This window comes from Hypanus sabinus, chromosome 6, assembly GCF_030144855.1.
Source record: "Hypanus sabinus isolate sHypSab1 chromosome 6, sHypSab1.hap1, whole genome shotgun sequence".
Taxonomy (NCBI): Eukaryota; Metazoa; Chordata; class Chondrichthyes; order Myliobatiformes; family Dasyatidae; genus Hypanus; species Hypanus sabinus.
In genome coordinates, this window is record NC_082711.1 from 171307318 (window position 1) to 171323360 (window position 16043).

The 16043-nt window shown below is 43.3% G+C and overlaps 1 protein-coding gene across 11 annotated transcripts in view; it reads left to right on the plus strand.

Annotated features, from left to right (window-relative positions):
• Positions 1-16043, plus strand: part of msi2b (musashi RNA-binding protein 2b) — a 642445-nt gene that overhangs the window by 454560 nt on the left and 171842 nt on the right. The gene's annotated exons all lie outside the window — the stretch shown is intronic.

Below are 16043 nucleotides of genomic sequence, written 5' to 3' on the forward strand. Positions count from 1 at the left end.
TCACTTTTTATATACACTCAGAGACCACTTTATTAAGCACCTCATTCACTCAATAAAGTAGCCACTAAACTTACCCAACGGGGCGAGAACCTTCATCAGGACTGAAGGAGGGTCTCAGCCCGAAACGTCAGCTATTTACTCTTTTCCACAGGTACTGCCTGTCCTGCTGAGTTCCTCCAGCATGTCGTGTGTATTACTTTGATTTCCAGCATCTCCATATTTCCTCTTACCCAATGAACTGTGTTGTGTGAAAATCCCAGGAGATTTAGCAGTTTCAGAGATATTCAGACCATCTCGTCTGGTACCAGCAATTATTCCACATTCACAAATCACTTAGATCTCACTTCTTCCCCATTCTAATGCTTGGCCCGAACAACAACTGAACCTCTTGACCATGTCCGCATGCTTTTGTGCATTGAGTTGCTGCCGCATGATTGGCTGGTTAAATATTTGCATTCACGGATAGGTGTTCCTAATAAAGTGGCCACTGAGTGTCCATCTCCCGTGTTTTTCTGTTCTGTCCTTCACTGCAGGAGGTATATCTGAAAACATTATTTATTTTAATTTTTAATGGAAAAATACCAAGTAGACATGACTAACAGGAAACTTTGTGCTAATGCTTAAGAAACCTGTGTTAGATGCTTCTCCTGCTGTTATAACGGGGTTGAAATAAATCTTCATAAGAGTGCTGGAGAAGTGAATTCAATATAAGCCTGTTAAAACGTACACGTAATAAGTCTCCCTGCAGAAATATCTGCTATGCTGTTAACAGCTTTAGTTGTGAAGTAGCCAACCCTTTAACATTCAAATGGTTTTACCTCAGAGCACTAAATTCATTTTTCAAACACAGCGTCAGCCTGACTACATTGGGCTGGTAACCAATTTCTTTTATTGACCCAAGTTGTCTAAACGACTTGTTAAATCACAGAAAACAAGACCTTGGCAAAGGGAATAGGGCAGCGAAATATAAGGCAGGAGTAAAATTGGATTTTCTAAATAATGATTTGGATCATTCATTTTATCTGACCATCAGTTTCTCACCTGCTCACTTGCGCATGTACTCAGCAGCTACTTTATTAGGCACTACTGCTCGTTAATGCAAATATTCAGCCAGCCAATCGTGTGGCAGCAACTCAGTACATAAAAGTTGTTGTTCAGACCAAACATCAGAATGCAGAAGAAATGTGATCAGAATCAGAGACGAGAAAAGCTGCGAGTAACCACGCGTTACAACAGTGACATGCAGAAGAGCATTTCTGAGTGCACAACACGTCAAACTTTGGGGTGGATGGGCGAGAGTAGCAAAGGACAAACATACACTCACTGGTCACTTCATTGGGTACAGGAGGTACCTCAAAAAGTAGCCACTGAACATATACAGTGGTCTTCACACACACGTACATTCTTTGTCAAAATTACGGTAAATTTCAGAGTTGTCATCCAACTTTAACATCAGAATCAGGTTTAATTCCACCTGCATATATCATGAAATGTGTTAACTTTGTGGCAGCGGTGCAGTGTAGTGCAAAAACATATATTAAAAAATGTAATGATGTAGTGTTCATGGGTTCAACGTCCATTCAGAAATTAGATGGCAGAGGGGGGAAGCTGTTCTTGAATCACTGAGTGTGTGCCTTCAGGCTTCAGTACCTCCTTCCTGATGGTAGCAATGAGAAGAAGGCACGAGGGGGTCCTCAATGAAGAATGCCACCTTTTTTGAGGCATTGCTCCTTGAAGATGTTTTGGATACTATGGAGGCTAGATGGACAGATCAATACTTTATTGATCCCAAAGGATATAACAGTGTCATAGTAGCATCACAAGTGTACAGATATACAAATTAATAAAAAATAAGTCACCTCAAACAGGATAGGGTCACCACTTCCCCGGCTATAGAGCCTAATGGCCGAGGGTAAGAATGCCCTCATATAGCGCTCTTTGGAGCAGCACAGTTGTCTTAGTCTATTACCAAAAGTGTCCCTCTGTTCAGCCAAGGTGGCACGCAGTGGGTGAGAAACATTGTCCAAAATTGCCAGGATTTTCCGTACGGTCCTTTGTTCTACCACAGCCTCCAGTGTGTCCAGTTTGACTCCTGTAACAGAATCAGAATCAGGTTTATTATCACCGGCATGTGATGTGAAATTTGTTGACTTAGCAGCAGCAGTTCAATGCAATACATCATCTAGCAGGGAGAGAAAATAATAATAATAAGTAAAATAAAACATAATTATAAATAAACAAGTAAATCAATTACGTATATTGAATAGATTTTTTTTAATGTGCAAAAAACAGAAATACTCTATATCAAATAAGTGAGGTAGTGTCCCAAGATTCAATGTCCATTTAGGAATTGAATGGCAGAGGGGAAGAAGCTGTTTCTGAATCACTGAGTGTGTGCCTTTAGGCTTCTGTACCTCCTACCCGATGGTAACAGTGAGAAAAGGGCATGCCCTGGGTGCTGGAGGTCCTTAATAATGGACGCTGCCTTTCTGAGACACCACTCCCTAAAGATGTCCTGGGTACTTTGTAGGCAGGTACCCAAGATGGAGCTGACAAGATTTACAACCTTCTGCAGCTTTTTTCGGTCTTGTGCAGTAGTCCCTCCAGACCAGACAGTGTCAGAATGCTCTCCATGGTACATCTGTAGAAGTTTTCAAGCTTATTGAGCCTGTTAATGCCCCAGCACACCAGCACATAGAACAGACTGGCAGAACATGTGAAGGAGAGGCCTGCACACTCCAAAGGACCTCAGTCTCCTCAGGAAGTGGAGGTGACTCTGGCCCTTCTTGTACACGGCCTCTGTGTTGGCTCAAGTCTGTCATCCAGGTGCACCCCCAGGTACCTGTAGGTCCTCACCACATCCACGTCCTCACCATCAACAGTAACGGAGCAGTCCAGGCTTAGTCTTCCTAAAGTCCATCACCATCTCGTTTGTCTCACTGATGTTGAACTGCAGATGATTCAGCTTGCACCATTTGGTATGCTGGAGCTGACTAATTTTATCACTCTTTGCAGCTCACTTCTATCCTGTCCAGGAGTCTCCGTACACCTTCCCCCATACCAGATGGCGATGCAGCCAATCAGAATGCTCTCCACGGTACATCTGTAAAAGTTTTTGAGTGTCTTGGGTGACATTTCAAATCTCCTCAAACTCCTAATAAAATATAGTCAAGTTTACTGTCATTTTGACCATAAACTGCTGGTACAGTACACAGTAAAAACAAAACAACGTTCCTCCAGGACCCTGGTGCTACATGAAACAACACAGAACTACACTTGACTACGTGAGACAGCACAAGGATACACTAGACAATATAACTGCACAGGACTACATAAAGTGCACAAAATGAGTGCTGAGCAGTACAATAATTAACAAACAAGACAATAGGCACAGTAGAGGACAAATTACAATATAATAATAAATGATGTAGATGTTAATCTGGACTCTGGGTATTGAGGAGTCTGATGGCTTGGGGGGAAGAAACTGTTGCACAGTCTGGCCATGAAAGCCCAAATGCTTCGGTACCTTTTGCCAGATGGCAAGAGGGAGAAGAGTTTGTGTGAGGGATGTGTGGGATCCTTCATAATGCTGTTAGCTGCTGTCTTGCCTCCTTTAAGAGATGTTGAAGTTGTTGAAAAATAATGCTGTTAAATGTGTTTTGCACTGTGCTGCTGTCACGAACCAGATATCACAGCATCTAAGTCAGTTTCAGTAATTTGATTGTCATTCTGATTCAGGATTCTTATCCAGGATGGGAGATCACTGTATCTGTTGTAGTTATGCATCACATCGACAAAGCCAGCGTTCATTACCCATTTTCAGCTCTCCCTGAGAAAGTAGTGAGAATGACTAAGCCCTCTTGTTGAAGGTTCTCCTACAGTGCTGATGGATGGGATTCCGGAATTTACATTCAGTGAGGATTGACATAGTTCCAAGCGAAAGTGCTGTACAAGCCTGCCAGGACACACTTGTGCCTGTTCCCCTGCCTTCTTGGTTACTGGAGACTGAAAACACAGGCCACAGCTCAATTAAGCTGACTGGGAGACTTCGGGCCTCGGAACTAGGGGAGAGAGCAACAGGAGTTGTTGCTTGCCGCTAACCGTAAGGAGTTTCCACATTCTTCCCGTGACCGCGTGTGTGTTTCCTCCTCCCACAGGTCCAAAGGTGTACCGATTGGTAGTTTCATTGGTCGTTAGAAATTGTCCTGTGGATTAGGGTAGGTTTAAATCGGGATTTCTGGGTGGCATGGTTCGACGGGCTGTATCTCAATCAATAAATAAGTCAGTAATAGATTCAGATGAGGAGGAGAGCATCAGGACACAGACAGATAGTGAGAGGCAAATCAGTAAACGCAGACTGTTGGCTACCATGAGCCTTGGTTAGACGATGCCAATTATTTGCTTTGTAAACACAAACAGATTTGCTGTTCTGTCATCCTAATCGTCCTAGTCTGGTGTTTCAACATGGAACAGAATGAGATGTGATGAAGCTGTGAAACGCTCTGCCTCGTTAAAAATGTAGGCATCGTGAGACCATAATACATAGGGGATTTAGGCTGCTTGGACTATCGACTCTGCTCCGCCATTCCATTGTGGCTGAATTAATATCCCTCTCAAACCCCACCTTCTCCCTGTAACCTGTGACACCCTGATCAATCAAATACCTGTCAGCCTCCACTTTAAATATACACATTGACTTGGCTGCTACAGCCGTCTGTAGCAGTGAATTTCACAGATTCACCACCCTCTGACTAAAGAAATTAATGGAGTCATTAAGCACAGAAATAGGCCTTTCAGCCCTTCTAGTCCAAGCTGAAATATTATTCTGCCTAGTCCCAACGAGCTGCAGCTGGACCATAGCCCTGCATACCCCTCTCATCCAAATTTCTCATAAGTGTTGAATCTGACCAGCCACCACTTCCTCCTCATCGCTGTTCTAAATGGATGCCCTTGTACTCTGCTCTTAGACTCCCCCACTATAGGAAACGTCCTCTCCATGCCCACTCTGTCGAAGCCTTTCAGTATTCAATAGGTTTCAATGAGATTCCTCCCATCATTCTTCTGAATTCCAATGAGTACAGGCTCAGAATCATCAGAGGCTCCTCACATGTTAACCCTTCCACTCTCCAGATGATCATATGGCTAATCTCAAATAAGAGAACATCCGCAGATGCTGGAAATCCAAGCAACACACACAAAATGCTGGTAGAAATCAGCAGGCCACCAGCTGAATAGCCTTTTATGTAGAGTAAGCAGTTGACGTTTTGGGTTGAGACCCTTCATCAGGTCTGGAGAAAATGGATGAGGTCAGAGTAGGAAGGTGGGGGAAGTGGAGGAAGAAATACAAGGTGGTAGGTGATGGGTGAAACCGGGAGAGGGGGAGAGGTGAAGTAAAGAGCTGAGAAGGTTGATAAAAGAGTTAAAGTGCTGGAGAAGGGGGAATCTGATAGGAGAGGACATACGCAAAGGAAGCAGCATTATGAAGGACCCCATGCACCCCTCATACAATCTCTTCTCCCTCCTGCCATCTGGGAAAAGGCACCGAAGCATTCAGGCTCTCACGACCAGACTATGTAACAGTTTCTTCCCCCAAGCTATCAGACTCCTCAATACACAGAGCCTGGACTGACACCTTGCCCTACTGTCCTGTTTATTATTTATTGTAAATGCCTGCACTTTTTTTTGTGCACTATGCAGTCCTGTGTAGGTCTGTAGTCTAGTGTAGCTTTCTCTGTGTTGTTTTTTTAATTACGTAGTTCAGTCTAGTTTTTGTACTGTGTCATGTAAAAACCATGGTCCTGAAAAATGTCTCATTTTTACTATGCACTGTACCAGCAGCTATGGTCGAAATGACAATAAAAGTGACTTGACTTGACTTGATAAGGCCATGGAAGAGTGGGGAAAGGGGAGGAGAATCAAAGCAGAAAGAGAGATAGGGATTTGCTATCAGACATTCTCTTCTGCTTTAGAACAGCTTGCAAGTATGCACTGGATTTGACATTGTAAAACATCCCAAGACATGACTGGGAAAACCTGACATGTGGAGACATTCATAACAAATGTAGGAGCTATGTGTGGGAGTCAACATGCTCTGCTACTCTGATAAATTAAAGATTAACTTAAACTTGTACAGCAAAACATACAGGGAAGTGTGTCGTTTGCAACATTGACCAATGCAGTCCGAGGAAGTGCTGGGGGCAGCCCGCAAGTGTGCCCATGCTTCAGGTGTCAGCATAGCATGCCCACAACTCACTAACCCAAGCGGTACATCTCTGGAACGAGGGAGGAAACTGGAGCACTTCGAGGAAGCACACGCGGCCGGCCATGGGGAGAACATATTAACGCCTTACAAATGTTAGCGACTGGAATCGAACCCCAAGCTTGCAGCTGGCATTGCAAAGCGATGCGCTAGCCACTACACTACCGTGCTGCCCTCAAATCTTGTTTAATTAATCCTCCCCTCTCACCTTACACCTGTGCCTTCTTGTTCTAAATTTCCTACTCTGCGGAAAGGACCTTGACCACTGGACCCCCCCCCCCCCCCCGATTTTTTAAAATATTGATAAGGTCACTCCTCTCCAAGAAAAAAAACAATTCCAGTCTATCCAGGTGCCCCCCTTAACTCAAGAATTTTGGTCTTAGAAACATGCTTGTATACTCATAATTATTGTATTGATTTTAGTAAGGAACTGAATTCCGGGATGTATTTGATACACATTTCTCTGACATTAATTGTACCTATTGAACAAAATGCCAGTGTAGGGTTTGTCCGCAAGGAGGGAGGGAGCAGGTGGTGAGGACTGAGTAATAAAGGATCCAGAGCATAAACCATTGACAGCTGAATAAACAGCCACTGGTGATGAGATGATTAAAACTGGGGTGACATAAGAGGCCTTCAATTGGAAGAATACAGTAATCTTGGGGTGAGGCGAGATGGAAGGATGCTGTGTATATTTACCAGCACAATATCTAGATTCTAGATTTCATTGGTTAAACTACTCAGGGAAATACTGAAATTTAGATTTTGCACTCCCCAAATGTAATAATTTTCAACATATGACAGGGAACCGTCAGGGAGGCTGTATTTCTGGTGATTGGTAGTAGATGGCTTTTCGAAGTGAAATTGTGAAACAGTTCTATACACCAGAGGGTGATTGAAATTTAAAACTCTCTTCTGCCTGGAGGAGATTAAACCAGATTAATAGTTGATCTTAAACTGGAGACTGATGGTGCTTGAGTTAACCAAATGCGTTAAAGGTTTTGAGGGAAGTTATGTATCTCATTGTGAATTTAGATCACTGCGTGTGGGGACTGGCTGATTGGCACCATCTTATATTCTGGCTGTTAATTGGGTGGCATTTCCAGTTTGTTCTGCACAGGGAGTGCATTTGGAAGCATTGTTTTGTGGTTAGTTGATGAAATTTGCTGAATAAGCTTGAAGCAGATAGTGTGCCCTAAAGAGGACAATGATGAGTCAACATTCAACAAATCCCATTTATCACCTGAGTGTGCACTTTGCGGTGAGCCCTTGACCAGGTGCTTGGTCCGTGAAATTTGCTGATAAAGATAACGGGTGGAGCACATTATTCCACAGCTCAAGGATTTGATATTTGTATTGGTGAAGATGGGAAACTAAAAAAACTATTCCAAAATCAGAGTCAGGTTTAATATCACCGGAATACATAAAGAAATTTGTTGCTTCGTGGCAGCAGTACGTGGCAATACATATTATCATGATTATCAATTTCAATACGAATATATATAAAAAATTAAATTCTTCTTCTTGGGCCCCGAACTCCCGGTGGAGCCTAGTCCATAAAAAACTCCAATTTCTATTGTCCTCAGTTCTGAGCCAGTTTCTCCAGGGTGGACCAATTCTGCCTCGTTGTTTCTACTTCATGTGTTCTTTGGACGTCCCTTTTTCCTCTTCCCTTGGGGATTCCATTTTAATGCCTGCCTGGTGATGTTGGTTGGCTTCCTCAGCTGGGGACAATCCACCTCCATTTCCATTTTGCATATTTGTATCTCTGTTGGTGTTTCCCACAGTGTCTGGCTGGTTCCTTCGTTAGCCCATCTGATGTTTAAAATCCTTCTCAGACACTGGTTAATGATGTTATGATACGGCAACAATGAATATAGAATTGAGACAGGTTTTTTATAAATAAATAAAACATTTATTAAACACTGCTCAATAAAATACCAAAAGTAAACAAACGACTAACTTAACTGGAAGTTAACTGCTATACGGCAACTCGAACAGTTCTTAAAGTGATGAATGCAAAAGTCCAAATAACTTATACAGTCAATTAGGAGAAACTTTCCTGAAGTAATGAATTCCTTGACGATGTGATGTTACTGCTGATCCCAGCCGAAATATGCCTTGTTTACGACAAAGGAAGTAAAACGGCTTAAAGGCATTCCTTGGTGAATACCGCTGCATCGAGCTCTTTCTGCTTTCACAATGCAGGAGCTATCAGGTTTCACAATCCAGTAACCTGGATGCAGGTTACTAATTCCTTGAACGAAGATTAAATAAGGTCAATCCTGTATTACTGCCGACATCACCAACTTTTCTCGATCCTTTGGGTTTCTGTACTTCCATAAATCTTCACTCTCCTATTAGACTAGACTGGCAGTATTGTAGCGTAACTGCTGGCAATAATCTTTGTAACTTAAGGCAGAAAGTAAAGCTCCACTTTAAAACAAAACTGCATCATGAGACGAATACGCAGCATGACGGAGTGACTGGCGAATTAAACCACGAACTGACCTGCGTCACAGCAAGGCCTGTTGAAACAAACCATCACATGACCTCTCACTGGCGGGAAATTATATCACTCCACCATCACAAGATCATTTCATCATGCTCACTAGATACTCAATTACATCATGGTCATGTGTCAGTCACAAGATACCCACCGGGTATGTAACAACGAAAGCCTGCAGTTTTTGTCACGTCTTCTTTGTTTACCTCCAGTTCCAGAGCTACTTAGGGGCAATGTTTTAACATTTGAGTTTAAGGTTCTGATTTTGGTTTTCCTTGCTATGACTCCAGATGTCCACATTTTCTTTAAGATGTTGAAAACTACCCTGGCTTGGTGATCCTGGCTTTGACATCCTCATCCTTTCCACCAAATATACTCGCAAAGCTTCCAAGATAGGCAAAGGAGGTCACTTCTTCCAGGGTTGTATCTCTCATCACTCTGGGCCTATTGCCGGTGCAGTTTATCTTCATCACTTTCATTTTATCTACATTTGGTCTTATGGTGGAGTTAGTGGTCAGGAGTGTTGATTTCTCTAGCATCTGTTGGTTAGAGCTAGACAGTAGGGCGATGTCATCTGCAAACTCTAGTTCATCAAGTTGCTGCCACGTAGTCCACTGGATTCCATTTTTCACTTGTCCGTGTCATAATCCAGTCTATTGCCAACAGGAACTGGGAAGGAGCCAACAAACATCCCTGCCCAGTGTTGACACTGAAGCTTTCTGACAGCTTTCCTGCATGTATGACTTTGCATGCATGTTGTTGTCGGAATACCTGAAGATATTGATAAATTTCTGCAGTATTCTATAATATTTCTTAAGTTTCCATAGAGTGTTTCTGTCTAAGCTTTCTCTTAGTCAATGAAGTTGACGTAGAGAGTATTCCAACAATTGACTGCTTTGTGATTATTCTTAAGGTTCCTATCTGGTCTGTGCAGGAGCGATCTTTCCTAGAAGATGCTTGTTGGTCCTGTAATGTTGTGTCAACAACGCGTTGAAGGCGTTGCAGAATAATCCTGTTTAGCACCTTTCCAACCACAGACATTAAGGATATACCTCTGTAGCTTTTACAGTCTTGTAAGTCACCTTCCTTAGGAAAACTTTATTATGTGACTTTTCTTCCACTCTTGAGGCGTCTCCTCTTTGTCCCAGATGTTGCAGAACAGAGTGTATCGGATATTTGCCAAAAGTTTAGGGTCTGCCCTCAATGCCTCTGATGGTACGCTCTCTGAGCCAGCTGCTTCTCCTGGTTTAGCCCTTTGGTTGCCTGTATGATTTCCTTCTTCGATGGCTTGGCACAGTTCACCTCAAAGTCTGATGGTACATCGGGAATTAAAGGAGATTCTGGAGGAGGTGGTCTGTTCAGAAACTGAGCAAGATACTAAGCCCAATGCTGGAGCTGTTCGTCTTCTTTAGTTAGGATATTTCCATCTTTATCCTTCACTTGGGTATCAATCTGGTTGAGTTTGCCAGCTAGCTTCTTGATAGTGTCATATTCCCATTTGCCGAGGCTTCTTCTGCTGTTGATGAGCTCTCTCCTGTCCGTCTTGATGTTACTACCTGTGGTTAGCTGCTAAAATTTGCTGAATAAGCTTGAAGCAGATAGTGTGCCCTGAAGAGGACAGTGATGAGTCAACATTCAACAAATCCCATTTATCACCTGAGGGTGCACTTTCTGGTGAGCTCTTGAGCAGGTGCTTGGTCCGTGGAAGTTGCTGATAAAGATAACGGGTGGAGCACATTATTCCACAGCTCAAGGATTTGATATTTGTATTGGCAAAGATGGGAAACTGAAAATTTATTTCAAAAATCAGAATCGGGTTTAATATCATCAGCATACATTTGTTGCATTGTGGCAGCAGTACATTGCAATACATGGTAATAAAAACTATAAATTACAATAAGAACTACAATTATAAATTGTAGTTACAATTATAAAAATAAGTAGTGCAAAAAAAGAGAGGGAAAAAGTACTGGGGAAGAGTTGATGAGATCATTGTCTATTCAGAAATTTGTTGGCGGAGGGAAAGAAGCTGTAGCTGAAACGTTGAATGTTTGCCTTCAAGCTCCTGTTCCTCCTCCTTGATGGCAGCAATGAGAAAAGGGCATTTTTCCTGAGTGAAGGGGGTCCTTAATGATGGATTTGACCTGCCAGGCAGTTGAAGGAACTTATGCAGGAGTACTAAATATTTGGAGCTGACTACCCTTGGTGCACAAGCGCAAAAATGATCAGCTCAGTCTGTCACAGAATGTTTATGATTTTGAAATCTGTCAGATTATTATTATTATTATTATAATATACAATGCAACAGTTACAGTAATTTCCTCCACTTCTCCGGCTTGCACCTCAGGAGGAATCTCTGAGTCATGGAGTGGGTATTACCAGTGGTTTATTCCTGTCACTTGCACCAGGGTATGGTAAAAAAAAAACTTGATGCTCCACAAATCTGACCTGAAACCTTCCCTGGGTGCAGCATGTTTATAATAGATTTGCCAACTCTCCAGCTCCCCTGGACCTTTCAGGGATCAAGGATAGTTGCTGGGAGCAGAAACTGAGTTTAAAAAAAACATAAGGGTGTTTAAACAAATTCTTTGCCCTTTGATTCTAAAAATGACAAAGACTGGAAAGTGAAAGCTCCTTGACTAGCCAGGCATCTGAAAGAACTTATGACTATACCTGCAGGAATATTAGATGTTTGGAGCTGACTACATTTGGTGCCCACAGGCCAAAAGCTCAGCTGAGTCTGTTTGCATCTGTCACAGAGTGTTTATGATCTTGAAATCTGTCAGATTATTATATACAACACGATGGTCCCTCCACTTCTGTTTCTCACAGCTCTGGAGAGATTTCTCACTCAAGGAGTGGGTGTACTCTATTGGTATTTGGTTCACTATTGTCACGTAGTGAAAATCTTGTCTTGCGTACTGTCTGTACAGATCAAAACATTGCATGGTGCGTTGAGGTAGTACCTAGTAAAACAGTAACAATGCAGAATTATGCTGTGGGGCGGTGTGGTAGCGTAGTAGTTGGCACAATGCCTTAGAGTACCGGCAACCCAGGTTCACTTCCCGTCGCTGTCTATACGTTCCACCCCATGACCTGTGGGTTTCCTCCCACAGTCCAAAGTCGTACCGGGTCATTGTAAATGACGTTGTAAATTGTCATTGTAAATTGTCCTGCGAGGTTGGGGGGGGGGGGTGGTAAAATCGGGAGTTGCTGGACGGCACAGCTCGGAGGGCTGGAAGGGCCTGTTCTGCGCTGTATCTCGATAAATAAATAAAGTGTAACAGGTACAGAGAGAGTGCAGAGCAGGTAAATAATAAAGCATGAGATCATATGGACTGTGAGATGTAGAGTCCGTATTATCATACAAGAGATCTGTGTAAGAGTCTGTCTACAGTGGGATAGGAACTGTCCTTGAGCTTGGTAGTACACATTTTCAGGCTTTTGTGCCTACTGCCTGATGAGAGAGGGGAGAAGAGAGAATGTGGGTGTACTGACATGATTCCAGTTAGTTACAAGGACAAGTTGCAGAGACCTGGGTTAGATTCCTTTAACCATATAGCCACATAACAATTACAGCACGGAAACAGGCCATCTCGGCCCTTCTAGTCCGTGCCAAACACTTACTCTCACCTGGTCCCACCGACCTGCACTCAGCCCATAACCCTCCATTCCTTTCCTGTCCATAATACCTATCCAATTTTACTCCAAGTGACAATATCAAACCTGCCTCTACCACTTCTACTGGGAGCTCATTCCACACAGCTACCACTCTCTGAGTAAAGAAACTCTCCCTCGTGTTACCCCTAAACTTCTGTCCCCTAACTCTCAACTCATGTCCTGTTGTTTGAATTTCCCCTACTCTCAATGGAAAAAGCCTATCCACATCAACTCTTATCAATTCCCATCATAATTTTAAATATCTCTATCAAGTCCCCCCGTCAACTTTCTACGCTCCAAAGAATAAAGACCTAACTTGTTCAACCTTTCTCTGTAACTTAGGTGCTGAAACCCAGGTAACATTCTAGTAAATCTTCTCTGTACTCTCTCTATTTTGTTGATATCTTTCCTATAATTCGGTGACCGGAACTGTACACAATACTCCAAATTTGGTCTTACCAATGCCTTGTACAATTTTAACATTGATTTGAACTTGGAGATCTGAGCAGTGGTTGATGACTTTGAACTGATGAAGGATTTGAGGGAATTTTTCTTTGGGAGGGAATGATCTTAAAATTGGAACAGCTTAGGGAATGAAGTCAGGAAGTTCTTTACAGTGTCTGTGTGGAATTCTCCCTCTGTAAACGTAGTGGATCAATCAAAATCCCACAGTGAAATGGAGGTTCTGTGGCCCGGTTTCCTAGAAAACCTGCTGGTATCCAAATAGTGCTCTCCTACCAATTAATCATTACTCTTCCCCCTATTGATCACCACCTATACACTCCGGCAAGAATTATAGAACCATCACCTGCAGGCTCAGCAGCATCACTACTGACCCTTCAGAATGAGAGTCAGTAACGGCTTTATTACCACTGACATGTGGTGAAACTTGTTGATCTGCAGCAGTACAGAAACAAATTACTATAAGTTACTATAAGAAATGTGAAAATGCAAATAACTTGTGCAAAAAGAGAGCAAAAGTTGGTTAAAAAAAAGTGAGGTAAGAAATGATCAAAAATAGGTGAAAACAAAATGGTGAGGTAAAGAGAGAGCAAAATAGTGAGGTCTGAAGGACAAGTACCAGACTTGGGCAGTGGCAGGTGTTGGGAGAACCAATTCCATTTCATGAATTTAAAGGTGGAATTTAAGGGGCTGAATGGCTTACGCCAGGCACTGAAGAACTGCTGCTTCCTCTCCCAGTTTGGTCTACCTCTGTCTCCAGCTCAACACAAGGGGACAACTCGATATGGCCAATGTATCCCCCCCCCTGTTGAGCGCAGTCTTGGAGTGAACATCTAGGGGCGTTCTTATGGCTTAAAGCAAGTCACCCTTCCCCTGCTGCACGTCAGCTTGCAACACCTTCCTCCTTTTCAGCTCTTGTTCTTTCCTCTGTTATAGCCGGTGTTTGTCCAGTTTGGCAGCAGGTGTCATAACAAGCAGGCCTGTCAAGAGTGGCATCAAGCAACAAGGGAAATTAAAAGTGGAAAGAGAAAAGAGGTCCGAGATAAATGTAACAAGCTTCTTTTTTTAAAAGAAGCCATGAAAAATTAATAACCCATTAAATGAGCGTTGAATTATTAATCCACACTATCAAACGCCTGCTTAAACGACACGGTCAACATCTGTGCCTTTTCTTTTACTTTCGTCCCATTAGGAATTTCTCTGTCAAATCACACTTAACCTTTCAAGCTCTGAATCATCAGGCGTCCTGTAGAGGAGCTTCCGCCTTGATCTAAACACACCCGTTGTGGCCGTGCAGATGACAAGCAGCGGTTGGTGCAGGGGTACTCTTATACACCCTTCAACCCACCTACCCCTTCACATTCCCATCTGGCCACCAGACATCCAGGACTGTAGAGCACCACAAACAAGGGAGAGGTCAAGCAGAGGTGCCAGGGATCCATGGGAGCGGGCACCACAGGCAAAGAGTTCTTGACCATGTAGCATCTAAACTCCTGGCGAACTGGGTCTAAACGTGAGGCTCTAACAAAATGCTGTTTGAACTCAGCAGGCCAGTTGACGTTTTGGGCCCAAACCCTTTGGCAGTCCTGGCCTGAGGAGTTCCTCCAGCATTTTGTGTGTGTTGCTCGGATCTTCAGCATCTGCAGGTTTCTCTTGCTTGCTAAATGTGAGACTAATTAACCTGTATGTTTATGTCCGTCCCCCCCACCCCACGGGGCATGGTTCACAGGGAGTTTGTGCACAAGTTGTTGGCAGGGGTGTCCTCAGTAGTCGCAATAGCAGCTCCCCAGTTAGCATTGGCTCAGAGGTTGGGGATTCAGATCCTGCTCCAGACACAAAGGCACAAGTTGTGGCCTGGTGCTCCTGTGTGTTGTCAGATGAGCTAATTAGAGGTGTTAAAACTGAAGTCCCATCTAATTTTTAATGGATGTTTTCAAGGGAAGGGGGGTGTGATATTGGTTTATTATTGGAATGGAGAGCTTCTGAACGTGCTGCGTTACTGTGCAGTCCCGAAAATGCATTGTGGTGGACAGGAAGGCTGTACACCAGGTAGTTAAAACTGTCCAGTGCATCAACGGCACCAGCCTACCTTCCATCAAAGACATGTATACAGTACATAAATGTGCCAGGAGACAGCCAGCAATATCATGAAGGACCCCATGCACCCTGCTCATGAACTGCTTGCCCCACCCCCATCAGGGGTGAGACCATGCAGCATCCACTCCAGGGCCACTAAACTCAAAAACAGTTACTTGCCCTAAGCTGTCTCCACCCACCAGACCCCACCATCACCACATACACGTCACCTAGTGTCACTTTAGGTCCTTAGAAACTGAAGGTTTATAGCAGTTACTTTTACTTGTACATTCTTTCATAGGAGTGCTTTTATATTTACAATATATTTATTGTGTTCCTCATACTTATTGTGTTTTTTATTCTGCATTTATAAGACATAGGAGCAGAAGAGGGCCATTCTGCCCATCAAGTCTGCTCTGTTGTTTCATCATGGCTGATTTATTATCCATCTCAGCCTCCTTCTCCTGCCTTCTTCCTGTAGACCTTGATGCCCTGACTAACCAAGGAGCTATCAACCTCTACTTTAAATATACTCAATGACTTGGTCTCCACAGCTGTCTGAGGCAGTGAATTCCACAGATTCGCCACTCTCTGGCTAAGGAAATTCCTCCTCATCTCTGTTCTAAATGGTCATCCCTCTATTCTGAGGCTGTGCCCTCTGGCCCTAGACTCATTCACTTTAGGAAATATTCTCTCCACATCCACTCTGTCGAGGCCTTTCAATATTCAATAGGCTTCAATGAGAGCCCACACACTTTCTTCTAAACTCCAGTGAATACAGGCCCAGAGCCATCGAACATTCTGCATATCTTAACCCTTTCATTTCCGGAATCATTCTTGTGCACCTCCTCTGGACCCTCTCCAATGCCAGCACATCTTTCCTTCGATGAGGGACCCAAAGCTGCACACAATACTCCAAGTGCAGTCTGACCAGTGCTTTCTAAAGACTCAACATTACATCCTTGCTCTTATATCCTAGTCCTCTTGAAATGAATTCTAACATTGCAATTGCCTTCCTTACCACCAACTCAACCTGCAAGTTAACCTTTGGGGAATCCTGCACAAGGATTTCCAAATCCC